A 26,614-nucleotide genomic window follows, 5' to 3' on the forward strand; every position below is an offset into this window, starting at 1 on the left:
TGGTAGTTTCAACAGCCACTTTATTAAACGTTAGAAAGGCCAACACAGTGCAGGGACACACGCCTCCCTGGTGACATACATTTAGAAACCTCTGACAATGTAGGAACTAGTACAGAGAGTTGATATTTCTTTAAAAGCTGCAGCATAAACATAATAGTAAAAAGTTTCTTAATTTGTGAGTAAATAAGATTACATTTTTGTACAGTTATCTTTGTTACTGGTCCATGGTGCATTCATACAGTAGAGTTATTTTTCTAGAGACTTTGTACATTTAAAGAAGTCACTGCAATGATAAAGATAGAGCAGAAATTAAAATACTTCAGTAGGCACAGAAATCCTTGCCTTTCTCTCCCTCTTCATCCTCAATGAAACAGGCAAGGCCTTAGATAGTTAATTATAAGCCAACAGAGCAACTTTCCACAACACTCACTACCAAAAAGCAGCTTGTACTTTGGGGTAAAGAGGCCAATATTTCTTGCTAGGTGTTTAGAGGGCAGATCCACCATTGGGCTTAGCCACCCTCTGAGCGCTCTGTCACATCTTTCTGGTAGTTGTCGCTCCCGAGTCTAGCTCATTTTTTGGGATAACAGCCAAAGCAACATCCAACACTCAAAGAAGTAGGCTATGTCGATTAGGTTTGTGAATCAATTTCACAGTGTAGCTATTTGCAAATCGACCCCAAAAAGTAAGGGAGGAAAAAAGAGACAAGAGAAAGGAAAAACTATACAGAGGAAGTAGAAACAAGGACTGGAAGGAAATTAGAAACCGACAAATTAGAGGGTACACACAGTGGTGACTGTGTGAAGCACCAAGTTATTTCTTTCCGTCCTCATAGAGAGCAGACACCCAGACCTAAAAAGTTTGTCGGTAAGAGGGAAGAGGCAACGACGTTTGTTACCGACCTTTCCTGAAGTCCTAAGGGAACACTCACTCAGGGGACTAGTTTAGAGGGAAGATAATTTGTGAAGTAATGCAAACAGATTCCATATAAATATATATAAAAATTTAAACTACATTTGGCACTGATTCTACTCTGGAAACATTTTGCTGGCTTGCAGAGAAAAGTTTTCACTGATCTACTTTTTGGCAAAAGACAAAAACCTCAAACAAAACCAACTTTGGTAAGTGTCTACATTACAAACACTAAACATTTTTAAAGGTACTCTTTCAGATTAAACTGACACCAAAAAGTGACAGACTGTCTTTTGAAGAGAATGTAAACAACTTATAGAGGTTTAATCACAAATACCACAAGGCAGCACTAACGGTTCAGTGCTCAAATATTTAGAACTTCAATAATAGAATTTAACTGCATAGTCTTAAAACAGTAGTGAATGACAAGTGGTGTTTACAAGGGTGGCAGGCTCTTCCACAACTAGTCAGAAGGCATTAATGGAGTAAGAGGCAAGGCAGGGAAAGTCTGTTCAAATGGCAGACGTGTTAAGAGTTTCTTCCAAGAAGGCACAAATTTAAGATTTGGTTCCCATCCCTTTAGTAGTGTGTCAGAAGAGACACCTTTAAATTGCGGCATGAAGGAGACAGTGAAGAGGACAGATACCCAAACATACTCTTCACATTTATCTAGAATGCAGTACTCAGTGGCAACAATACATTGCTTCTAGATTCTGAAATGCAAACATGAAATCCTCTTCACCAGCCCATACTCAAGATTACCAAGGCACTGTGCAAGTTGTGGGCTGTGCTTATTAGTATTTTAAAATTAGGAGTGTAACTTTTAAATAAAGGCACATTTCCTATACATGAGAGAGTTATCACATGACTAATCAAAATAATTTTGCTTTATACATCAGTAGGTGAGAGCTTGAGAATACAGCAGGTTTGAAGGAGAGAGATGGCTTCTGCAGGTTTGCATTTCTTCTTGTAACTCATGAGGACACATTCCAGACTATAACAGAAAAATAAGGATTGAAAAAACGACAGTCCTCTTCCCCCCACATCAAAGAGGCATAAAACAACCCTGCAACTTAAAGACTTGAGCTACGGAACACTCAAAATATTCAACAAAAGGAAATTCTAAATAATTTCCTGTGTTTGTTTTACCATAGTTTCATTCTTGCACAGGATTAGCTTTTAGAATTCATGTACTACGTATTTCTCACCTATGGTCACAATTCTGTTTGTAGCATCACAATTAGTTGCTGTAGACTGTGTTACAAACAGGCCCAAAGGTGAGAAATGAATATGCTGTCAGAGCTCGAGAGTAAATGAATCCTGCTGGAAAGCTTGTTAACAGCTACATCACAAATTCAAACAGCTGAACACCAAGCAGTGTAACTAGGCAGAAGCTCCCTGGCTCTACTATGGCCAGAATATGAATCCACAGTCTTCCTTGCACCCACCAGAAACATCTCCACTTGCGTTTGTATTTACAGGTTTGTTACCAGTTATAATGATGGGCTCGTGGCTGTTGTATACATACGGGTACATATGGCAACATTCAGAAGTTGGGGCAAGTGAAATCTGGATATCAAAGAAGGGAGCATGAATTTCTTTCCTCTTAAAGCTTCTACTGCAATATATTTCTGTTTAAACAGCTTGTTCACCGGTGATGAATCCTTGAGAACTGTCTGTCCTCCTCCTCCTCCCCCTCCCCCAGGATTCTGCTCCAGCAGGAAAGCTAGTGCATGAAGTCAGTGGTGTTTCCTGCAGTCAAGTGAGGCTAGTCAGATCAAGGCTCTTGCCTGGACTGAGTTTAAGGGCAGGGTTTTAAGTGTCGACCTGCAGTGGCACCAGTGCAGCTGGACTGCTGTAGCGCTTCAGTGAAGACAATATTACACTGATGGGAGAGCTTCTCCCATTGGCATATTTAATCCACCTCCATGAGAGACGGTAGCTATGTTGAGGGGAAAAGCTCTCCTGTCCACATAGCGCTGTCTACAATAGGGGTTAGGTAGGTGTCACTGCGTCACTCACAGGTGTGGATTTTTAACACATAGTTATAACAATGGCATGCAGGGGTAAATTTACAGTGTAGACGTGTCCTAACTACCTTGCTATCTAAGCACTATTGAGGATTGGAGGAGGAGTTTCATATGAAGCTTCCCTACTTTTTTTGTGGTTTGTTTTGCCTGACTTCTGGGCTGGAAGACAGCAAGGGTAGTCTGATTGGCTGGAGTACCCATTTGGGGATTAAGAAAAGGGTGTGACCCACTAGAAGAGGGCCAGACTGCTTTGCAAGAAAGAAAAGTGACATAAGGATGTTGAACCTGGAGTCTAAAGGATTAATAAATGTAGAAATATCACGAAAGATGAATTTGAGAAAGGTGTATGTCCACAGCTCCTGTCCTCTAAGTTCGCAAAGCATTTCATGTTACTCTTTGGAAACCCCTGTGAGGTATGCATCATTATCCCCATTTTAAAGATTGAAAAACTGAGGCAAAGAAGTGGTCAAGTGACCTGGTCACGCTCAGAGTCACTCGCAGAGCTGGGACTGGGACTCAGGGGTCCCAGTCTCCTGTGGGATCCCATTTCTGCTCAATGCACAAGAGCCTGAGATTCAACAGTTAAGGTTCCCACAGAAGACATAACTTCACCACATCACACAGATTACATTCAAACATCAATTTAGCAGCGTAAGTACTACTTTGAACTACTGCATATGTCAGGCATGCAATATGGCTAAGTTAGCATTACTGTGTGAACCTTAACTTTTGAATATTATGACCTATGTACTAGCAGTCACAACCAGAGTGTGTTACATTAACAACTTTTTGCATTCGATTTACAGTCTTATGCCCCATGTACGCTAGTCCTACTGACAAAACAGTGCTTTAGCTAAACACCAATGATGATGATGATAATGAGAACAAATGCTATCAATACTGCCCATATCTGTTAAAAAAAGCACATAATTTAGTACAAACAACTCACTTAGATATTTTTAAAAGAGGGCAAAAGCTTCTTCTCTAGACCCAACTACTACTCCCCTGCCTTACAAATTAATGTTTTCCACTCTGTCTTGGCTTCTCAGCAAATAAAGAGTAGGCTTCCAGGCCTTCCTGTAATTAGCACACATGACTGTAAGAGACTAAAGGTTCTTTGTGCTGCTGTGTGTGTTGTCGTCATTCAGTCCATAGCACTGAATTTCTTCCTCCTAGATCTCCAACACCTTAAACTAGTACATTCATTTATCCTTAGCCACATTTCTGGCCTGGAGAACGTTTTGTGTAAAGGAACTTGGCCAGGCCACCCAACTTTTGGAAAGTTCATCTACTTCACTAAGCCAAATGCTCATTAAGGACCGTATGTTGTAATCTTAAATACTATTCACCATGAGTAAAGGCTGCAGAAATTGGCCATAGGTTTTCATGGTTAAAGTTATCTGGATTTCTTTCCCTTTATGTAGTATTCAACAACTTCTAGTTCTTAGTGACATTAATTTGCATTGGAAATACTCAAGTCATGGTTACCTTATAGTTCTTCCACCAATACTTTCTTTTCAACTTGGCAGCACTGGTCTCAAATTCCGCTGCAGTGCATCATCCAACTCTGACAGCTTCTGATCTCGTTCCAAAACCTTGTCCACGTTCACCATCATGATGTCAATCACCTACAGTGATTTAATAGTCACAGTAAGTTATTCATGTGTTAGATGTTCATCTCCTCAAACACTTTAAGCATGCAGCATATCCTGACAGACACCTTTTATAACATTCACATCATTCAAGCGTTTGTTTTTAAATAAAGCAGAAGATATTGCCTTTTTGATTAAGAGTAGACAATACTGAATTTAGGTTCTTATATTAGCTAAAAGATTTGTGGAACTAAGTAATTGAATTGGAGATTCCCAATGCCTGCCTTGGGGTTTCAATATCAGAAGCTTTGTTTATAAACTTACTCCTACTGAAAGTAAAGTATTCCACTAACAATCTAGCATGTTAGAGAAGGGTCATCACTGTATAAGAAAAACTCAGTTATGGAAGCCACAGCTAGCATTTGAACAATACAGTAACTGCTCATTTAACATCATCCCGGTTAACGTTATTACATTGCTAATCAATTAGAGAACACGCTCGTTTAAAGTTGCGCAATGCTCCCTTATAATGTTGTTTGGCAGCCACCTGCTTTATCCACTGCTTGCAGAAAGAGCAGCCTATTGGAGCTAGCTGATGGGGCTTGGAACCAGGGTAAACCAGCAGCCTCCCTAAGTTCCCTGTGCGACAGCCGCCCAGCAGGCTATCAATTGCCGGGCAGTTCAGCTGTCCCTTCCCCCACTGCCATATGCTACTTCTGCCCTCTGCCTTGGAGCTGCTCCTGGGAGCCTCCTGCTTGCTGTGCGGGGGATGGGGGTGGTGGGGAAGAGGAATGCTAATGTCAGGGTGTCCCCCTCCCCCCTGCTCCTGTACCCTATCTCCACAGAGCAAGGGGGGACATGACAGGGCTCAGGACAGAGGGAGCTTGCTGGAAGCAGCTGCTGTCTCAACTTGCCAATCTTCTTAAAAAGGTAGTGTAGTGTACTTAGAGTGGGGGTGAGTGTACTTAAAGGGACAATGCACATCTCTCTCTCTCTTTCTCACACACACACACACACACACACACACACACACACACAGGGTGTGTGGATCTGTCTCTCCCTCTCTCACAGAGACACAGTCTCTCTCTGCCATGCTGTGTCTCCTCCCAGCATCTGTGCTGCTTTGTAGAGTGTGAGGCTACATTAACAACAATGTGTTAATCCTTGAGGGCTCAGGAGAGTGCTAGTTCATCATTTAACAGTAAGGCATTCCCTGGGAAATATCCCACCCTCTGACTCCACCACCTCAACCAAGCTTCACAATCATCATTGCTGCGTACAGTATTAAATTGTTTAAAACTTATACTGTGTGTGTGTGTGTGTGTGTGTGTGTGTGTGTGTGTGTATATAAATATATATACACACACACACACATATATAAAAATTAAAATAAAGTCTCTTGTCGGACGAAAAAAATTTCTCTGGGACCTAACTCCCCCGTCCTTTTACATTAATTCTTATGGGGAAACTGGATTCACTTAACATCGTTTCGCATAAAGTAGCATTTTTCAGGAACATAACTACAACGTTAAGCGAGGAGTTACTGTACAATGTTTCTTTTGACACACAAAGCACCTATGACTTCTGAAAAGGAAGTGATGTGCTACCCTATCCAGCCAGAAAGAAATGAGGCTCTCAGCCAAGGATGGCTTTTGGCTCATGCAGGAAGTTTGCCGTAGTTTTGATATAGAACTAGAAACCCCTGGCAATTGTGGATTTCCACATAGCAAAGCTCATTCTCTGTCAGAAACCAACTGGAGTCATGCAGTTAACACATTGGCTCACAAGATAGTCATCTTTGCAAGATCAGGTCAACACCTGGGAAGTATCACAGGTTTCCTGCAACAAGTCTCAAGATGATAGTTCAGATCACAAGAGGGACAAACGATGAAGACATTCTAGTGTTTGGTTCATACACTGAAGCAGACAAATTTACTCTTTGCCCACACAGCACTTCCATGTGTCTTCCCTCCGTCAGGTTTCCCAAGGTCAAAGGAATGGTAAAGCTGCTCTATACAAGAACCATACCTCATCTACGTGGTGTTGTGTCTGCTCAAGGTGACGGTTACTGCCAGAGGCACTATATGAGTTTCCAGGGCCACTTGTTGACCTGCAGTGTAGAGACAGTTACACTACGATATCATACTGTTAATTACATTTATATACCACCTAGAAGTATGCTTGGTAATTTGCAAACAAACGGTATGCAAACCAGTGAATATAAACGTAAACACCAATGGTCATAACAAAGAAAGGTGGAACATTCCCAAGGAGCTAATATGCAACAGAAGAAAAAAAGTTAGATTTCTTTTGCAGTGGAGGAGTGAAGCTTGAGCAGCAAGCTTTAGCCATAGAATTCAGACAGTGGTTCCAAACTTACCACTAACGAATGGCTGCAATGCCACTGGAGATCCGAAAAGCAGGTGGGAGAGAGAAGAGCGGCACTATAGCTCAGAGCATAGTGTATTGTTGCTCTTGATTGACCCAGAACATGGGTTTAGGGATCCCCCCTCTCTTTGAAATAAAAAACACATGAGCTTGTGTGCACTATTTTCCCTTGGTTGAACTTGGGAATTTAAATTTTTTGGAAGCTACTGAACTCAGAAAAAGATTGTGTCAGTCACTGGAAGCATGCAACATTCACTACTTGTTTTCCTAAAAGTTCACCACAGACTAGAGAGGCAGTGGCCAGTACCAGATATTTCAGAAGAAGGTGCAAGAAGCACTGTAGAGCAGTGGGACTCAACCTTTCCAGACTACTGTACCCTTTTCAAGAGTCTGATTTCCCCCAATGAAGGAAAAAGAACAGTACATCTACAGTTTGTACACATAAGACATCTACAACAGTGGTTCTCAAGCAGGGGTCTGGGGCCCCCTGAGGGGGGCCGCAAGGAGGTTTCAGGGGTCCACAAAGCATGGCCAGCATTAGACTTGGGGGGTCCAGGACAGAAAGCCAAAGCCCCACTGCATGGTGCTGAAGCCAAAGCAACTTTGCATGGTGGGAGACCACTATGGCACAGGGAACTGGGCAATGGCCTTGTTTCTACCCCCAATGTTGTTCCTGGCTTTTATATGCAGAAAAACAGTTGCTGTGGCACATGGGGGCTATGGAGTTTTTATAACATGTTGGGTGGGCCTCAGAAAGAAAAAGGTTGTGAACCCCTGATCTACAATATATCCTGCATTTTGGCTTTTTATCATTTGCTAGCTGTACCACCTTTCAATATTGATTATGAACACAATTCTAAATAGGACACTGAATTTATATAGAGGCAACATGATATTTTCTATCCTATTATCTATCCCTTTCTTAATTATTCCCAGCATTCTGTTCGCTTTTTTGACTGCTGCTGCACATTGAGTGGATGTTTTCTGAAAAACATCCACAATGACTCCAAGTTTTCTTTCTTTGAGTGGTAACAGCTAGTTTAGACCCCATGATTTTATGTGTATAGTTGGGATTATGCTTTCCAATGTGCATTACTTTGCATTTATCAACATGACATTTCATCTGTCATTTTGTTGCCCAGTCACCCAGTTTTGAGAGAGTCTTTTGTAGCTCTTTGCAGTCTGCCTGGGTCTTAACTATCTTTAGTAATTTTGTATCATCTGCAAATTTTGCCACCTCACAGTTTACCCCTTTTTCCAGATCATTTATGAATATGTTGAATAAGACTGGTCCCAGAAACTACCCCTGGGGCACACCACTATTTACCTCTGTCCATTCTGAAAACTGATTATTTATACTACGCTTTGTTTCCTATCTTTTAACCAGGTCAAATTACAAAGTATGAATATAAATAAATAACACAAGGTAGGGACAAAATTAGAAAGGCCAAAGCACAAAACAAGATCTAACTACCTAGAGACATAAAGGGGAACAAGAAAACATTCTACAGATACATTAGAAGCAAGAGGAAGACCAAGGACAAGGTAGGCCCGTTACTCAATTGTGTGTGTGTGTGTGTGGGGGGGAATAACAACAGAAAATGGGGAAAATGGCAGAGGTACTTAATGACTTCTTTGTTTCAGTTTTCACCAAGAAGGTTGGTGGGGATTGGACATCTAACATAGTGAATGCCAGTGCAAATGAGGTAGGATCAGAAGAGGCTAAAATAGGAAAAGAACAAGTTAAAAATTACTTGGACAAATTTGATGTCTTCAAGTCACCAGGATCTGATGACAGAAGTGGGCTGTAGTCCACGAAAGCTTATGCTCTAATAAATATGTTAGTCTCTAAGGTGCCACAAGTACTCCTGTTCTTTTTGCAGGGCCTGATGACACGCATCCTAGAATACTTAAGGAGCTGACTGAGGAGATATCTGAGCCATTAGCTATTAAGACGAGAGAGATTCCAGATGACTGGAAAGGGGCATATATAGTGCCAATCTATAAAAAGGGAAATAAAGACAACCCGGGAATTACAGACCCGTCAGCTTAACTGCTGAACCAAGAAAGATAATGGAGCAAATAATTAAGCAATCAATTTGAAAACAGCTAGAAGATAAAGTGATAAGTAACAGTCATCATGGATTGTCAAAAACAAATCATGTCACATCAACCTGATAACTTTCTTTGACAGGGTAACAAGCCTTGTGGGAGGGGGGAAGTGGTAGAAGCTTTTGATACTGTCTCATATGACCTTTTCATAAACAAACAAGGGGAATGCAAGCTAGATTGAGTTACTATAAGGTGAGTGCAAAACTGGTTGGAAAACCATTCCCAGAGAGTAGTTATGAGTGGTTCACAGTCATGCTGGAAGGGCAGAACGAGTGGAGTCCCACGGGGATCAGTTCTGGGTCCGGTTCTGTTCAATATCTTCATTAATGATTTAGATAATGGCATAGAGAGTACACTTATAACATTTGCAGACAATACCAAGCTGGGAGGGTTGCAAGTGCTTTGGAGGATAGGATTAAAATCCAAACGATCTGAAGTAAATAGGATGAAATTCAATAAGGACAAATGCAAAGGACTCCATTTTGGAAGGAACAATCAGTTGCACACATACAAAACAGGAAACGACTGCCTAGGAAGGAGTATTACAGAAAGAAATCTGGCAGTTGGAGACCCACAAGCTCAATATGAGTCAATAGTGTAACTCTATTGCAAAAAAAGCAAACACAATTCTGAGGTGTCTTAGCACAGGGGTGGGCAAACTTCTTGGCCTGAAGGCCACACTGGGGTTCCGAAACTGTATGAAGGGCTGGTGTAGTGTACTAAATTGCTCCCCGTAGGAATGTGCTACTTACAGTGTATTACTTATGGCTGCCAGTCCTGGTACTCTGAGCGGCATGGTAAGGGGGCAGGGAGCTGGGGGGTTGGATAAGGGGCAGGCAGTCCTGGGGGGCAGTAAGGGGACAAGGAGCAGCGAGTGGTTGGATAGGCGTGGGAGTCTCAGGGGGACCTGTCGGGGCAGGGATGTGGATAGGGGTTGGGACAGTCAGGGGACAGGAGGGGGCAGTCAGGGGATAAGGAGCTGTGGGGTTGGATGGGTCGGGTATTATGAGGGGGGCAGTTAGTGTGCGGGGGCAGGCTGTTTGGGGAGGCACAGCCTTCCCTACCTAGGTGTAATATATTAAATTGCTCCTCGTAGAAATGTGTACTTATGGTGTACTACTTACGGCTGCCAGTCCTGGTGCTCCCTAAGTAGCACATTCCTATGGGGAGCTTGCAGCCCGGCCGCCCCGAGTACTGACTGCACGGTGAGCTAAAGCTGCGGGAGAGGGGCTGGGGGCTCAAGGGCCAGGCAGGATGGTCCCGCGGCTGGAGGTTGCCTGTAGTTTACCCATCTCTGTCTCCGCAGCAGTATTGTAAGCAAGACACGAGAAGTAATTCTTCCATTCTACTCTGCACTGATTAGGCCTCAACTGGAGTATTGTGTCCAGTTCTGGGTGCCGCATTTCAGGAAGGAAGTGGACAAATTGGAGAGAGTCCAGAGAAGAGCGACAAAAATGATTAAAGGTCTAGAAAATGTGATCTATGAGGAAAGGCTGAAAAAATTCAGTTTGTTTAGTCTGGAAAAGAGAAGACTAAGCGGGGACCCGATAACAGTTTTCAAGTACATAAAAGGTTGTTATGAGGAGGAGGGAGAAAGACTGTTCTCCTTAACTCTGATAGGACAAGAAGCAATGGGCTCAAATTGCAGCAAGGGACGTTTAGGTTGGACTTTAGGAAAAGCTGCCTGTCAGGGTGGTTAAGCCTGGGAATAAATTGCCTAGGGAGGCTGAGGAATCTCCACCAATGGAGATTTTTAGGAGCAGGTTAGACAAACACCTGTCTGGAAGGGTCTAGATAATACTTAGTCCTGCCACGAGTGAAGGGGACTGGACTAGATGACCTCTCAAGGTCCCTTCCAGTTCTATGATTCTATGGGAGATATGATAGAGGTCTATAAAATTATGAATAATATGGAGAAAGTGAATAAGAAAGTGTTATTTATCCCTTTACACAACAAAAGAACCAGGGGTCACCCAATCCAATTAATAGTCAGCAGGTTTTAAACAAGAGAAAATACTTTTTCATACGGTGCCCACTCCATCTGTATAACTCATTGCCAGGGGATGCTCTGAAGGCCAAAAGTCTAACTGGGCTCCAAAAAGGATCAGGCAAGTTCAGGAGGATAGGTCCATCAATGGGTATTAGCCTATATGGTCATGGACAGAACCCCGTGCTCCGGGTGTCCTTAAACCTCCAACCTCTAGGAGCTGGGAATGGAGGATGGGATGGATCACTTGCAACTGCCCTGTTCTGTTCATTCCTTCTGTAGCATCTGACACTGGCCACTGTCAAAAGACAGGATATTGGGTTAACTATTGGGTTATAAGAACTAGGGGCCACCAAATGAAATTAGTGGGCAGCAGGTTTAAAACAAATAAAAGAAATTTCTTCTTCACACAGCACACAGTCAACCTGTGGAACTCCTTGCCTGAGGAGGTTGTGAAGGCTAAGAATATAACAGGGTTTAAAAGAGAACTGGATAAATTCATGGAGGTTAAGTCCATTAATGGCTATTAGCTAGGATAGGTAAGAACTGGTGTCCCTAGGCTCTGTTTTTCAGAGGGGGGTGATAGATGGCAGGAGAGAGATCACTTAGACTCATAGACTTTAAGGTCAGAAGGGACCATTATGCTCATCTGGTCTGACCCCCTGCATGTTGCAGGCCACAAAACCCTTCCCTGGACTCTGCCGTTGAAGTCCCCAATCCTGTGTTTCAGTGACTTCAATCGGCAGAGACCCTCCTGCTAGTGATCCCTGCCCCATGCTGCGGAGGAAGGCGAAAAACCTCCAGAGGCTCAGCCAATCTACCCTGGAGGAAAATTCCTTCCCGACCCCAAATATGGCGATCAGTAAGACCCCGAGCATGTAGGCAAGAGTCTCTAGCCTGACCCCTGTTGGCCATTATACTATTTACGTACCATTGCTTGGTTTTCCTTGGCTACTATGTTTTACCATTAAACCATTCCCTCCATAAATTTATCTAACTTAATCTTAAAACCAGACAGGTCCGTCGCCCCCACCGTTTCCCTCGGAAGGCCGTTCCAATATTTCACCCCTCTGACGGTCAGAAACCTTCGTCTAATTTCAAGCCTGAACTTCCCCACGGCCAGTTTATATCCATTCGTTCTCGTGTCCACATTAGTACTAAGCTGGAATAATTCCTCTCCCTCCCTTGTATTTATCCCTCTGATCATTACCTGTTAGGTTCACTCACTCTGGGGTACCTGGCATTGGCCACTGTTGGTAGACAGGATACTGGGCTGGATGGACCTTTGGTCTGACCCAGTACGGCCAGTCTTACGTTAAATGGACCATTGGTCTGAGACCATGTTATGCTATAGCTTCAACAGAAATTATGGACTTCCTGCATTGTACTAGCCAAAGAACTGCACCAAGTCAGACTAGATGATCAGAATGGTCCCTTCTGGACCAAGATCATGTTTGTTGTAGCATCTATTTTAGGAGAAATCTTTGAACTATCCTCTGATTCTCTCTCATTTTAAAATGCTTTAATACTTTTTTGACTGCTCAAAGTACTATTGTCACTATAAACACCCTCTGGTAGCTAACTTATAGAATGAATACCCCATCATATTATATGCCAGCTTTTAAAAACAGCACCAAATAACAAGGTTCCTTTAATTTGTAAAATAAAGCAGTACAAAACCAAAATGAAATAAAGAGTTCCTATGTTCATTTTGAAAACATTGGCATCTAAGCAGAATCACAGAGCTTACCATCCCTGCACACTATAATCTAGAAATAAAGAAGATTCTGCTTAATTTGTCAACCTAATATGAACTGACTAGTTAGCACTGAAGTCATTTAACAGCACAGCATCAAGCTGTCTGGAAGAGCCACAACCCACGATTTACCAGTTCTATGAACAAACAGGCGTATAGAAATTCCCAGATTCCTTTCACTGGGGCTAAACCTTTAAAAAATAAAAAAGCAGCACTTGTCCTTTGATAGGGGAAAAAGTCCCCAAACACACTGCCCACAAAAAGTTGAAAGATCTAGTGCCATTCATCTTTTACTCCTTCCTAACCTGTAAAGGCAGCCCTTACAGAAGTCACATCTATCACCCTTAAGAGGCATACAGCAAAAAAGCATGAGTTTTCTGTGACTTAGTAAACCCCTTTCGACTCAACAATCACTAAGAAACAGAGAGGTAAAGGAATGCTGCTGCATGTGAGGCTTCCTGCCTAGAGTTAGAAGAGAGAACACAGCAAGTGGATGACAGCAGCTGCCACGTTAGGAAGCAGAGACTGGCTGTGGTGGCAGGACCCTGTGTGACACACTCGGGGGTTCAGATCCGACTCCAGCTGAACTGCCACACGCCCGCAGCAGCAGCAGGTCCGCTCCACACACTGTCTGTTCAGTTTTCAGAGTAGCAGCCGTGTTAGTCTGTATCTGCAAAAAGAACAGGAGTTAACCCATTTTTACTCCTACAAAAGTTTTTTTTTCTCCTGCTGACAATAGCTCATCTTAATTAATTGGCCTCTTAGAGTTGGTAGGGTAACTCCCACCTTTTCATGTTCTCTGTATGTATATAGATCTCCTCACTATATGTGCCATTCTATGCATCTGATGAAGTGGGCCGTAGCCCATGAAAGCTTATGCTCACATAAATGTGTTAGTCTCTAAGGTGCCACAAGTACACCTGTTCTTTTTGTCTGTACAGTGGTTGTGACTTCGGGCCACCTGACCCAGCCCGGATCCACCCTGGCTCCAGTCCCCGAGCCCAGCCGCGGCGCAGAGCGGTGTGTGCCCGGTCCTCATGCCCGGCATGCCCACCCGTGGCCGGCCCGACAGCAGCGGGGGGAGCGGGCAATGCTGCGGGCTACTGCGGCTCATGCCCACACACTGCAGACCGTGACCCTTGTCCCGGCCACACCCTGCCCAGCCCGTGCACTGAGCAGCGGCTCATGGACACGCCCAGACCTGTCCTGTCACGGGGCCTTCACCCCTCCGCCGCGCCCACCCGGCGCCCGCAGCCCCCCACAGGGCCACCTGGGAAGAGGGCACCGGGAAGCACCCAGCAGGAGAAGGAGGTGCTGCTGGACGAAGACAACGAACTCTGGGTGCAGCTATGCCACATGCACATCACTGATGTCTCCAAGTGAGCGTGCTCAGCCCTGCCCCTGACACGCCCCTCCGTGCCCTGCCCATCCCCCTGGATATGCCCCTCCGTGCCCCACCCAGGGACGCAGGGCCGGCTCTCGGCACCAGAAAACAAGCTGGTGCTTGGGGCGGCACATTTTTAGTGGCAGCATGGCCAGCACCAGAATGCCGCCCCTGCCGCCCCAAAAAGTGTGCCCCGGCCACCCTAGCTCACTTCCGCTGCTGCTGCCGCTCGCACGTCACTGCTCCCCCTCCCTCCCAGGTTCTCAAACCTGCGAAGGGAGGGGGAGAGCCCGAATGGCCACGGAGCGCAAAACAGCTGATTCGCGCGCCGCTTCTCCCCCTCCCTCTTTCCTAGGCTTGAGAGCCTGGGGGGAGGAGGCAGGGCAGGGGATTTGGGGAAGGGGCGGAGTTGAGGCAGGGCCGGGGGTGGGGTAAGAAAAAAAATGGGGGGTGGGTGGGCTGCCAAAATTGTTTTTGCTTGGGGCGGCAAAAATCCTAGAGCCGGCCCTGCAGGGACAGGACCCATCCCCCCCCCCGCCGGACACACCACTCTGTGCCCCACCCAATGCCTAGTGCCGGGACTTGCTACCGCCCTCCTTTGGCAGAGCCCTCTCCTCCACGTCCACTGCCAGGACCTCCCGCTCAGACACACCTCTCTCACCCAGTGCCAGGACAGCCCACCCCGTTGACACACCCCCTCCCCCTCTTTTCCAGTGCCGGGACTTCCCCCATCCCCCCCTTCAGACACAGCCCTCCCCACCCTGTGGCCCACTCGGGCACACCCCTCCCCTTCCGTTCCCACCCAGTGCTGGAACCCCACTCCCCCTTGGATACACTCCTCTCCCACCCAGTGCAAGGACACCCCCAGCAACACACCCCTCTCCTGCTCAGTGGCAGGACTTCCCCTCCCCCTCAGTGCTGGGGCCTGTCCCTCAGACATGCTCCTCTCTGAGTGTTGAGACCCCCTGGACCCAGCCCCTCTCCCCAAAGGACCCCTGAGTGCTCCCTTCCAGAACAACTGTCTGCCTCTCCTCTCGGGAATCCCCCTGGACATTCTCTTCCCCCGATCCCAGGATCTCCCCAGGCACCTCACAGCCCCTTGAGTGAGTCCCTCACCGACCTCCTGCTGGACCTGCCACTGCCCTCAGCCCCCCCCCCCCCCATCAGGGCACCAGGAGCCCCCAGAGGTGCACTGAACTCTGCCCTGGGGTAACTTGGGAAAAGTCCCCCCCCACCCCATCTGAGGCTCTCGAGGCAGAGAACCGTGGTGCCCGTGGGGTGGAGGCTCCATCCCCTGTAGCATAGGACAGCGCACCCCCATACCTCTAAGGCAGTGCCTGGCTCCGGCCTGACCCCTCTCCCTGCTGCAGGAAGGTGACGGAGCTGCTGCGCACCTTCTGTGAGAGCAAGAGGCTGACCACGGACGAGGTGCGGTGGGGGCTGGGAGGGGGAGCCTGGGATGGGGGAACCCAATCCCACTGCCACTGATGGGGAGGGGAGGCTGCCCTGTTGCCCTAGGAGGGGTTGGTGGTGGTGGGGGAGGGCTGTCCAATTGCTCCCAGGGTTTGCCTGTAAAGGGCTAAGAGGTGTATGCGGAGCCCCCTGCCCCCCAGCCTGGGCTCTGGAGCTCCCCACGGTGAGGAGGGCAGAGGCCCATGGGGCGGGGTCAGAAAGCAGGGTCAGGGCCGCGCAAGGAGAGCTGCAGGGAGCCAGCGCTGACATCTCCCTGGCCCGCTGCCGCTTTACATCTCAAGGGGCACTTGGGTTGCGGGGCTCCCGTCTCATTCCAGCTAGCCTGGGAAGAGCAGGTCTAACCCAAGCCACTGCCACGCGTGGCCTGAGTGACCCGTCCTGGCACGTGTGGTTGGGCTGCTGCGGCTGTCCCCAGGCAAGGCCTCTGCCTTGCAGGGAGCTCTGTGTGCTGGGAGGTGCCAGGATATCACCACCGCCTCCCTCCAGGTCAACATCGAGGACCTGTTGCAAATCCTGAGGAAGATACCCGCGTACCAGAGAGAGCTGAACAAGGTAACGGGGCTGGGGCTGTTAGTGGGCGGGGGGCAGGGCATTCAGTGGGGCTGATGGGGGAGGCAGGGTGCTCTGTGGGGCTGGTGAGGAACAGTAGGGATTCTCTGGGGGGCAGGGCACTCCACTTTACTGCCTGATGAGAGCTGCTGACCTGTCCCATCGGACAGAGCCATTTCCCCCCCCGCCAGGGGCTGTGTGGCACCATGGGCAGCAGCCTGCCTGTCAGTGCCCAGAGCTGCCACGTTACTCCCAGCCAGTGGTTCCCAAACTTTAACAGCCCGCGAACCCCTTTCTCTAAAATTGTGAAATCTCGTGAACCCCCTCCTAAAAATGAATATTTCCAGGGTTTTACATTTAAATTTCCTCAGTGTGATGGATGCGCTTGCTTTGCTCTGCATAGCTCTTTGAAGTCCGGAACCTTTGGAGAAAGATAAAGTCTCAGGTCTGGTTCAGCATCAAGTCTGTTTCTGTATTTGGTTTTCAGATGTGCATACGAGGAAAACGCTTTCTCGCATGAGTATGTTGTTGAAAATGGTAACAAAACTGCAGCAGCTTTTTCTGCCAGAAGGTGGTACTTGTTTCTTAAACTCAGCCAAAAGTTGATCAATGACAGATTTCTGAAACTCCTTCTCAGTTCGTAATCACAGGAGATCTCAATCAATTTCTCTTTTTCCTCAGTGTTCAATATCTGTGTTGAGAAAGTGGTATCAAAAGGGTTGCGAATCCAGTCATTATCGCCTGATATAGCTGCAAAGTAATCCCTGAATGTTGTGCAAAGTCCTTTTAGGTGTGCAGTTATATTGGTTTTAGTGCACTGATCCAACTGAAGTTTATGTTCTGCCAGGAAGTCATGAAGATTACTGAAACACTCAGTTTGATTGTTTTCCAAACAACTTTCCCAGAACTGTAACTTCTTTATCATGGATTCAACTCGGTCTTGCACATTGAAAACTGTTATATTGAGACCTTGAAGAGATAAATTTAGGTCATTAATTCTTGAGAAAATATCTGCTAAATAAGCTAGGCTCTGGAGCCAGACATTATTTTCCATACAGCTGGCAAGGTGGAAAGGGTGGCTGTTGAAAAAAACCTAGGATTTCCGTTCTAACCTCAAACAAGCGCACCAGGATTTTGCCCCACGAGAGCCATCTAACTTCAGTATGGGTCAACAGACAATCGTGTCTACTACCCATTTCTTCACAAAGTACGTGAAATATTCTGGAATTTGTTGGCCGTGATTTTATGAAATTCACCATTTTCACTGCATTGTCCAGCACTTCCTTCAGTCCCTCAGGCATGTGTTTTGTTGCGAGGGCTTGTCTATGGATGCTGCAATGAGTCCAAGAGACTTTTGATGCAACCTTTTTTGTTCGAGCTACAAATCCAGTATACTTCCCCGTCATTGATGTGGCCCCATCAGTGCAAATGCCTAGGCAACGAGACCAATCTATTTCCTTTTCTTGAAAATATGCATTAGTGAGATTGAAGATATCTTCTCCAGTTGTACATTCTTCCACTGGTCGGCAAAACAACAAGTCTTCAACCAGACATTCATTCACATAACGTACAAACAGTAGCAAAATAGCTAGATTAGCTACATCAGTCGATTCATCCAACTGTATAGCATAATATGGACTATTTTTCACTCTCTGTACAATTGTGGTCTCTACGTTATTTGACATGTCATTAATTCTTCGTGACAACGTATTATTGGACAAAGGTACCATGTCAATCCTTTTTGCAGCCTTTTCTCCGAGCAGGCAATGAACTACGTCTTTTATACATGGACCAATCAAGCTCTCTGCTACGGTATGGGCTTCTGATGCTTTTGCTACTCGGTAGCTCACGCGGTATGATGCTTCAAGTGCATTTTCATTATCGGTACTTGCTTTGGATATAAAACTGGTAATGTCACTTTTCCTCTCAGCTAATTTTCGCTTGAAAAAAATCAACAGGCTTGTCGAGTTGTGCAGGATGCCTAGTTTGTAAATGGCGCCGAAGTAGAGAAGGTTTGAGGCTGCTGTTTGCTAGAACATCACCAAAAATCACACACAGTGGTTTTGGACATTCTTGATCACCAATGCATGTAAAGCCATATTTTATACAATCATCTTCATATTTTCTTTTCTTTGTAAGTGACTTTCCAGGACCATCATGATCATTAGACGTAGATTTTCCACAGTGTGGACTTGAGGAAACACTAGCTGATTCCAGCGTCTTTACACTTTCCTTTTTCAGCCACTTATCCATTGAACTTGTGTACAAAAGTTCTAATAAAAACAACACAGAGAGACTGCTAACAACCAACCAACTAGAAAATGAGAAGATTCACTCAAGTCTCACTGAAGCAAAACAGCACTCGAGAGAGAATGACAATTACAGAGACACCTTAACACTGCTACACTGGCTACAACGTGCTTCCGGCTGGTTTGGCTCCCAAACAGCTTTTCTTCCGCCACGAGGTTTCTCCCTAGGAGGGTGCCCAGCGAGGGACAAATTAGCTTGGACCACCCCCCACGTACAGCATTGCTCCTGCTAGCTCTGTCCTCCATGCCAACTTCCCCTGTCTGACGAGGACAGGAGTCCGAGCTGCCACCTGCAGGTCTGGGGGTCTCAGCTGCCACCCTGCCCACCACAGGGCTCAGGCTACTGGCCCCGCGCCAGGGCCTGGGCTGCTGGATCCACACTCCCTGGGGCTCCTGCTGCTGGACCCCATTGACCACCCCGGTCAACTGAGCTCCACTGAGCTTCTGCTGCAGGTCCCGCTGACCGGTGGGGTTCGGGCTGCTGGCCCCAACTACCCAGCCCCACTCTCCCTGAGACTCGGGGCTGCCAGCTCCGCTGGAGCGCTGGGGCTCGGGCTGCCGGCCCCAACTGCCCGGCCCCGCTCTCCCTGAGGCTCGGGGCTGCCAGCTCCGCTGGAGCGCTGGGGTTCGGGCTGCTGGCCCCAACTGCCCGGCCCCGCTTTCCCTGAGGCTTGGGGCTGCCAGCTCTGCCGGAGCTCTGGGGCTCGGGCTGCCGGCTCCCCCGCTGACAGGGGCAGGGCTCGGGCTGCCGGCCCCAACTGCCCAGCCCCGCTCTCCCTGGGGCTCGGGCTGCGGCTCCCCCACTGACGGGGGTCAGGGCTCGAGCTGCCAGCCCCAATTGTCCGGCCCCACTTTCCCTGGGGCTTGGGGCTGCCAGAGCGCTGGGGCTCAGGGCTGCCGGCTCCCCCCGCTGATGGGGGCAGGGCTTGGGCTGCCAGCCCCAACTGCACAGCCCTGCTCTCCCTGGGGCTCTGGTTGTCTGCCCTGCAACCAGGTCCCACCTGCTGCCTCCAATGCCGGGGTCCTCTGGCCACCATTAATGATTTTTTTCTTGCGAACCCCCTGTAACGTTCTGTGAACCCCCAGGGGTTCGTGAAACCCAGTTTGGGAACCACTGGTCCACATAATAGGGTTATGAAGATGGGTCTATGGGCGGGTTTGACTTCCTCTACCATGGGCTGCTATTGCAGGAAGGAGGTTTGCTTGGAAGAGATGGGGTCCGTCTGACCAAGAAGGAGAAGAACATCTTCATGTACTGACTCACCAACCTTATGAGAAGAGCTTAAAACTAAGTTCAGAGGGGGCAGGTGAAAAAAGCCACCAGGTAAAAAAAAGGTGACCTTAATAGATGACTAGATATTTGAGGAGAAGTAGATGTGGAAAATTGCAGTCGAATTATAGGAGAAACAAGAGGGAAATCTATGCGGGCATCTGCTTAACATCTTAGATGTCTATACACAAATGCAAGGAGTGATAATAATGGGGAATAAACAGTAAGAACTGGGAGTTTTAGTACATAAGTCATAACTCAGCTTAACTGGCACCACAGATACTTGATGGGTTCAATCTCATGACTGGAATATTGGTATAGAGGCCTATAGCTTGTTCAGGAAGGACAGGCAGGGAAAAAAAGAGGAAGTATTGCATTGTACACTTGTTCTGAGGTCTGGAAGGAGGTGAGAAGCAGACCAGTTGAAAGTCTCTGAGTAAAGATAAAAGAGGGAAAAAACAGGGGTGATGTCCTGGTAGGGGTCTATTACATATCACTTGTCAAGGTTCCTTCCCCACTCTGAACTTTATGGTACAGATGTAGGGACCTGCATGAAAACCTCTAAGCTTCTCTACCAGCTTAGATCTGCTTTTGCTGCCACCACTCCCAATGTGCTAAGTCCCTTCCCTGAGTAGCCTTGAGAGACTCTTCCACCAATTCCCTGGTGAACACTGATCCAAAACCCCTTGGATCTTAAAACAAGGAGGAATTAATCATTCCCCCCCCCCTTCCCTTTCCCCCCACCAATTCCTGGTGAGTCCAGATCAATCCCCTTGGATCTTAGAACAAGGAAAAATCAATCAGGTTCTTAAAAAGAAGGCTTTTAATTAAAGAAAGAAAGGTGAAATCAGGATGGAAAATAACTTTACAGGGTAATCAAACTTAAAGAGCTCAGAGGACCCCCCTCTAGCCTTAGGTTCAAAGTTACAGCAAACAGAGGTAGGTTTCAGAGTAGCAGCCGTGTTAGTCTGTATCCGCAAAAAGAAGAACAGGAGTACTTGTGGCACCTTAGAGACTAACAAATTTATTAGAGCATAAGCTTTCGTGGACTACAGCCCACTTCTTCGGATGCATATAGAATGGAACATATATTGAGGAGATATATATACACACTCTGTATGTGTGTATATATATATCTCCTCAATATATGTTCCATTCTATATGCATCCGAAGAAGTGGGCTGTAGTCCACGAAAGCTTATGCTCTAATAAATTTGTTAGTCTCTAAGGTGCCACAAGTACTCCTGTTCTTCTTCAAACAGAGGTAAACACTCTAGCAAAAGGAACATTTACAAGTTGAGAAAACAAAGATAAAACTAACACACCTTGCCTGGCTGTACTTACAAGTTTGGAATATGAGAGACTTGTTCAGAAAGATTTGGAGAGCATGGATTGACGTCTGGTCCCTCTTAGTCCCAAGAGCGAACAACCACCAAAACAAAGAGCACAAACAAAAGCCTTCCGCCCACCAAGATTTGAAAGTATCTTGTCCCCTTATTGGTCGTTTGGGTCAGGTGTCAGCCAGGTTACCTGAGCTTCTTAACCCTTTACAGGCAAAAGGACTTTGGAGTGATTCTACAGTATTGTACACAGGAGGGCGGTTACCTTTCCCTTTATACTTATGACACCCCAAATCAGGAAGAGGAGGGAGATGAGGCATTTCTAGAACAAATAACAGAAATATCCAAAACACAAATCCTGATAATAATGGGGGACTTTACCTACCCAGACATCTAATTATCCAGTAAGTTCCTGGAATATACTGGGGACAATGCTTTGTTTCAGAAAATGGAGGAAGTAACCAGGGGGACAGCCATTTTAGACTTGATTCTGACCAACAGGGAGGAGCTGGTTGTGAAGGTGGAAGGTGATTTGGGTGAAAGTGATCATGAATGATAGATTTCATGATTCTAAGGAAAGGAAGGAGTGAGAATGATAGAAGAAGGACTAGAAAAAGCAGACTTTAACATACTCAGAGAATTGGTCGGTAGCCACCCATGAGAAAAAAATCTAAGGCATAAAGGAGTTCAGGAAAGCTGACAGTTTCTCAAGGAGACAATATTAAAGGCACAACTGCCAATGCAAAGTTTCATCTGGCTTTTTGATCAACCAAATTAAAAAGCAAAGGAAACCTGCCAACCAACCACACTCAAGTGTCACTGTGCATTCTCCAAGGCCGTTTCTTCTCTTTCTTGCTTTGGTGCTTTTATTTTATATAATTTCAACCAGGAGCAGATTTTCAGATTAAACCGATAGTGGAAAGTATGGCAAACTGAGAGAGGGACCGAATCAAAATTCAAAATGACGGCGAGAGAATGAGAAATTCGACACTGGAGCAAATTTAGCCACCTATTGGACTGCTTACATGTATGGGCCCAGATATTGAAATGTATTAAGGTTCCTAACATCTATTGATTTCAGTGCGAGTTAGGAGCCTAAATAACTTTGACCATGTAATTACAGCACATACCTGGTCAGCAGCAGTTTATGTGGTGTGCCACAGTCACATGGATGTCATAATAGTGTTTGCATAATCTTAACTGGCTATCCTGGACATGACTGACTGAGAGGCCAGCTGCCTATCAGTACGGGAGCTCTTTGGAGGTCGGACTGAAGGAAGTATTAAACATGAATAAATTTGTGAGTGAGCAGGAGGTAATGGACAGAGGTAAGGGTCAGCATTGTATTCTCTATATCCATTCTATAATCACAAACACATTTAGAAAGCATAGGCATACAGATAGATTAGCTGTAATGTTCTCCATTTATATGACCAGAATCTCAGCTGCTGTAAACCAGTGTCGCTCTGTTGACTTCCTTGTAGCTGTGTTGATTTACACCAGTTAAGGAGTTGGCCTACAGCCTCTAGACCTGCAAACTTTCCTGAGAATCTGAGTTTCTATTGAATGCTATGGGGGAGATCTTCCATCTTTCTCCCAGTTGTTTTATGTTTATTATGGGTCCTCATTTTGTGTCTTCTGCATCCATGGAGCCAAGATCTAGCTGTGGAATCCACCAGAGATGGGGGAAATTAGAACAAAAAAATGCAGAAGGACTTCTCCTCTAGCTGTCTAAATGAAGCTCTGCTAATATCTTAAATGCAGGATAAGAAAGCATGGGGTCACATTTCTTAGCAACACTAGTGCTCCTAATCCCACACTATCACTACTGCAGCTAGATGGGCAGTGTAGGTTACAGTTATGATTCAGTTTGCATCTGGGTGTTAGAACTGAAGGATGCAATTTGCATAAAGGATGGGTAATCACCTAACCTCAAGCAGTCTTTCCTGGGAAGGGGAAATCTTGTTAGTTCCTCCTTCATGCTTTGGAATGCTGTTACAATGGAAACAGATAAATATGGCATTTCAGAGTTCTTGTTAAATATTAAGTCACCTGGAGAATTTCTGCCCACAGCTAAGAGATACATGGAAGATAAAATCCGGATTTTTTTAATATATCAGCTATTTCATAGTTTCATAGAGTTTAAGGCCAGAAGGGACCATTAGATCATCTAGTCTGACTTCCTGTATTTCACAGGCCATTAAAATGTCACCTAGCAACCCTACACTGAACCCAAAAACTTGTCTTGCACTAAAACATTTCAGTCTTTAGGAGACTAAACTCTTGTGTGCCATAGGCAGAGGACAGGAGAGACTGCGGTTCCACCAATGCCTGAGGCCCTTGCAACGGTAGAGAATTGATTAGGTCAGATATACCCACATGATCCTAGCAGGTGATCAGTGTCCCATCCTCCCACCCAAAGGTCCCTGCCACTCTGAGCAGGGGGAAATTCCTTCCCACTCACAACTCTGGAGATCAATTGGACCCTGAGTATGTGAGCAGGACATCTAAGGAAACAGATTCTCTGAACCATCTTGGAGCACTGGTCTACCTTACCAGGTGTCCCTTCTCCTGCTATGGTCAGTCCCTGATGTTTCAGATGAAGGTTGGAGGGAACCACTTGACCCCACTCACAGCGTACACCTAGTCAATTGTGCATGGGGGAAAGTCCTTTATGACCTCTACAGGCAACTGGATGAACTCTGTTCCATGAGTCTTCTCTGCAAGTATTTAAACAACCATACAATAAGATTAAAGGCTTTCTTCAAAACAGGGGGCCTAAAGTTAGGCTTCTAAATTCATACTGAGGTCTAAAAAAGTGGCCTGATTTTCACGAGATACTGAGCCCCAAAAAGTTCCCAGCATAGCCAATAGGTACATCTGGGTGCTCAGGATTTTTGAAAATGAGGCCCTGACTAAGCAAAACTCTTAAGCAGGTGCTTAACTTTAGGTCTCTTTGTTGGCTTAGAGTTAAGCATATGATTAGGATGCTGACTCAGGGCATAGGTGCCTTAATATGGATTTACGAGCTTAAGTTTAGGCACCCAGTTTTGAAAAACTTGACCATAAATTATTATTCTGTATGCCATCAAAACTCTTGAATTGATAGTAAAGAGGGAAAGGAAGATTATTTTACGTGGGGATCTACTTGAAAGGAGCAAATTTTCTTCATTATGATTTCCCCCCAAACACATTGGGTAGTTCAGCAAACAAACCTGGTCATCAGGAGCAAGGAAGAGGATTTACATGATTCCCAGGTCTACTTCTCAAAGTGTTTGGGCTCCTGCAGAATTCTTTACTGGATAATGAATTAAAGAGGCCAGCATCAATTTCTACTATCAGTGGTAACCAACCGAATCCTTTTATTTAATTTCAGGTGTTTATAATGAGGTTGTTTCCCTCCTGGCAAATATGGATGACCAAGATAAGGGCAAAATTGCCCTCAGGATTGCCTTGATAGCTGAGACCAAGCTGGCTAGCGTTGTGACAGTGCTGCTAGAGAAACTGCAACAGGATGAGGTAGGGCAGTTTCATGAAATTACATCTGCTTTCCATGTGTCCACACCAAATTCTGCCTGACTTCAGGGGGGTATAGGGGAACGCATGGGGGTAATTCAGTATAGAACTTGGACTGGCGCACCATCAGTATAATCAGTATTCACCCTTCTGTCCTCAGGCATAAACTCATAATGCAAAATGCTGTTATTACAGATCAGGATGATATAATGGTCTATAAAGAGAGCGTTGTCCTTTTACACACAGTGGAGTACATGGGCTGGATATAGTAAAAGTACACTGTAGGACTTGCAGTAAGCTCTTCCAATAATACTTTGCCCTTCTTTAGCATCTTCATCCAAAAATCTCAAAGCACTTACCTAATACTAATGAGTTAAGACTCACAGCACCCTTGTGAGAATGGTAAGCATTATCCCCATTTATGGATGATTTGTGTCACAGGGAATTAAGTTACTTGCTCAACACCACTTAGCAAGTTAGTAAAAGAATGTGAATAAAACCCAAGTGAACTGACTCCCTGCTCTAAATCCTAGGCTCATTAATTATGCAAGTGCGCAGTAGTGCAGAATTCCCCCAGGAGTAATATTCAGACCCCTTTTTCCATTTATTAATACTTGCATCCAACAAGTCCATTTCTCTATTAAGGGCCAACACAGAAGGCATTTTAGTTCCAATTAAAGTACTAGGAGGCCAAGACAAGCAGTTCAGTTCAGAACTGAACTTGGCCTCCTAATACTTTAATTATTTGAATCACTCAATTAATTATGCTAATTAATTTGATTAATTACTTGAATTACGTACTGCTTATGTATTCATAAGTTATCAGTGACAATTTTCAATTAAAAACATCCTCCTTCCATTTAAAAATGAATGGAAGGAGCTTCTCCCCAGTGGAGCTGTCTGGTATGATTGCAGTGTGCAGAAGCATTCCTTTTCAAGCAGAACCACTGGAATGTTTAGCCAGTCAAGAGATCTGATTGGCTTTGAACATTCCAAAGTGCTTTATGACCTTGGCATGCAGGTCACATAGATGTAGATCTAACTGCTGAGTTAATTTCCCCTAGGAGCTGTTGAGGACTTATTGCGGGAGTTGGGTATTTTGTAATTACAAATTTACAAATTCTGTCTGGAGTGGATAGAGCAAGGGCAAGGTGCTCATTTGTATTGTTTGTTTTAAATAAATGAAACTAGATAAGGGGGCGTGAAGGAGGCTTATTCTGGCTCTATTCTCTCCAGGAAGATTAAAATATGTAATTGCTCGGCTGCTTCTGAAGTGCTGCTAAATGCGGTGATTGGAGGGCATGGCATGTTTTACACCACTTAAGCCAATGCAGGCTGAGGAGTCGGTGTGGCCTCGTGGATAGGATTCTGGATAATGACTCAGGAGACATGGATTCTCTTCCTGGCCACAGACCTGCTCTGTTATGATAAGACTTGGGCTAGTCATTTCATGTTTGGATTGTAAGCTCTTTAGGGCAGGGGCTTATTTGCCAAATGACTGTGTGGTAATCAAGAAAAACTTTTGCCAATTGTTTGTTCTCTTTTATGTTTTGTCCGCAGCGAGACAGAGTTGACATTTACTGTGTCCTGGAGAAAATATTACAGCAGGACACCGGGGGCCTAGAGAGAAGGCTACTGAACAAAATAATAACCCTGGCCTCAAACCACATGAGAGAGACTCAGGTAAGTTAGTTCTCCCGAGATACTAATCAAAGGATCCAAAGCTTTAACTAATTAAAACTCTTTTTGAGGGGGTAAACTATATACTGAAACAAAAATATATTCTCCTATTAGAGGCCTACACCTTCCTCCAGACCAAAGCCCAGGTCCTAGACAGCACTTGTGCACATGCATAGGATGGGAGAACTCACATGCGAAAGTTACACATGTGCTTAAGTGTTTTGCGGGATCAGGACCCGAGACACATGATATCAGACACAGAGACAGGCCTATGGTTTCTGAACGAGCAAGTCTTTCCCAAAGTCTACGAGGGATTT

At 45.6% G+C, this 26,614-nt stretch overlaps 3 long non-coding RNA genes across 4 annotated transcripts; 2 read left to right on the forward strand and 1 right to left on the reverse strand.

Annotated features, from left to right (window-relative positions):
* Positions 1-3: 3 nt before the first annotated feature.
* LOC135978440 (uncharacterized) lies at positions 4-24,448 on the reverse strand. Of its 2 annotated transcripts, none has more exons than XR_010595813.1 (4): positions 24,317-24,448; positions 6,563-6,644; positions 4,431-4,570; positions 4-1,906 (listed from the first exon to the last, which is right to left on the reverse strand). It is a non-coding gene; the product is annotated as an uncharacterized LOC135978440 (long non-coding RNA). The 2 variants fall into 2 exon arrangements; XR_010595814.1 differs by lacking the exon at positions 24,317-24,448 and adding an exon at positions 21,106-21,224.
* LOC135978442 (uncharacterized) lies at positions 7,701-15,611 on the forward strand. Its single transcript, XR_010595816.1, has 3 exons — positions 7,701-8,467; positions 13,719-14,156; positions 15,532-15,611. It is a non-coding gene; the product is annotated as an uncharacterized LOC135978442 (long non-coding RNA).
* On the forward strand, positions 21,343-26,301 carry LOC135978441 (uncharacterized). The gene is made up of 3 exons (XR_010595815.1): positions 21,343-22,429; positions 24,478-24,620; positions 26,178-26,301. It is a non-coding gene; the product is annotated as an uncharacterized LOC135978441 (long non-coding RNA).
* Positions 26,302-26,614: the final 313 nt, after the last annotated feature.

Source organism: Chrysemys picta, unplaced genomic scaffold, assembly GCF_011386835.1.
Source record: "Chrysemys picta bellii isolate R12L10 unplaced genomic scaffold, ASM1138683v2 scaf265, whole genome shotgun sequence".
In the NCBI taxonomy this organism is placed as follows: Eukaryota; Metazoa; Chordata; order Testudines; family Emydidae; genus Chrysemys; species Chrysemys picta.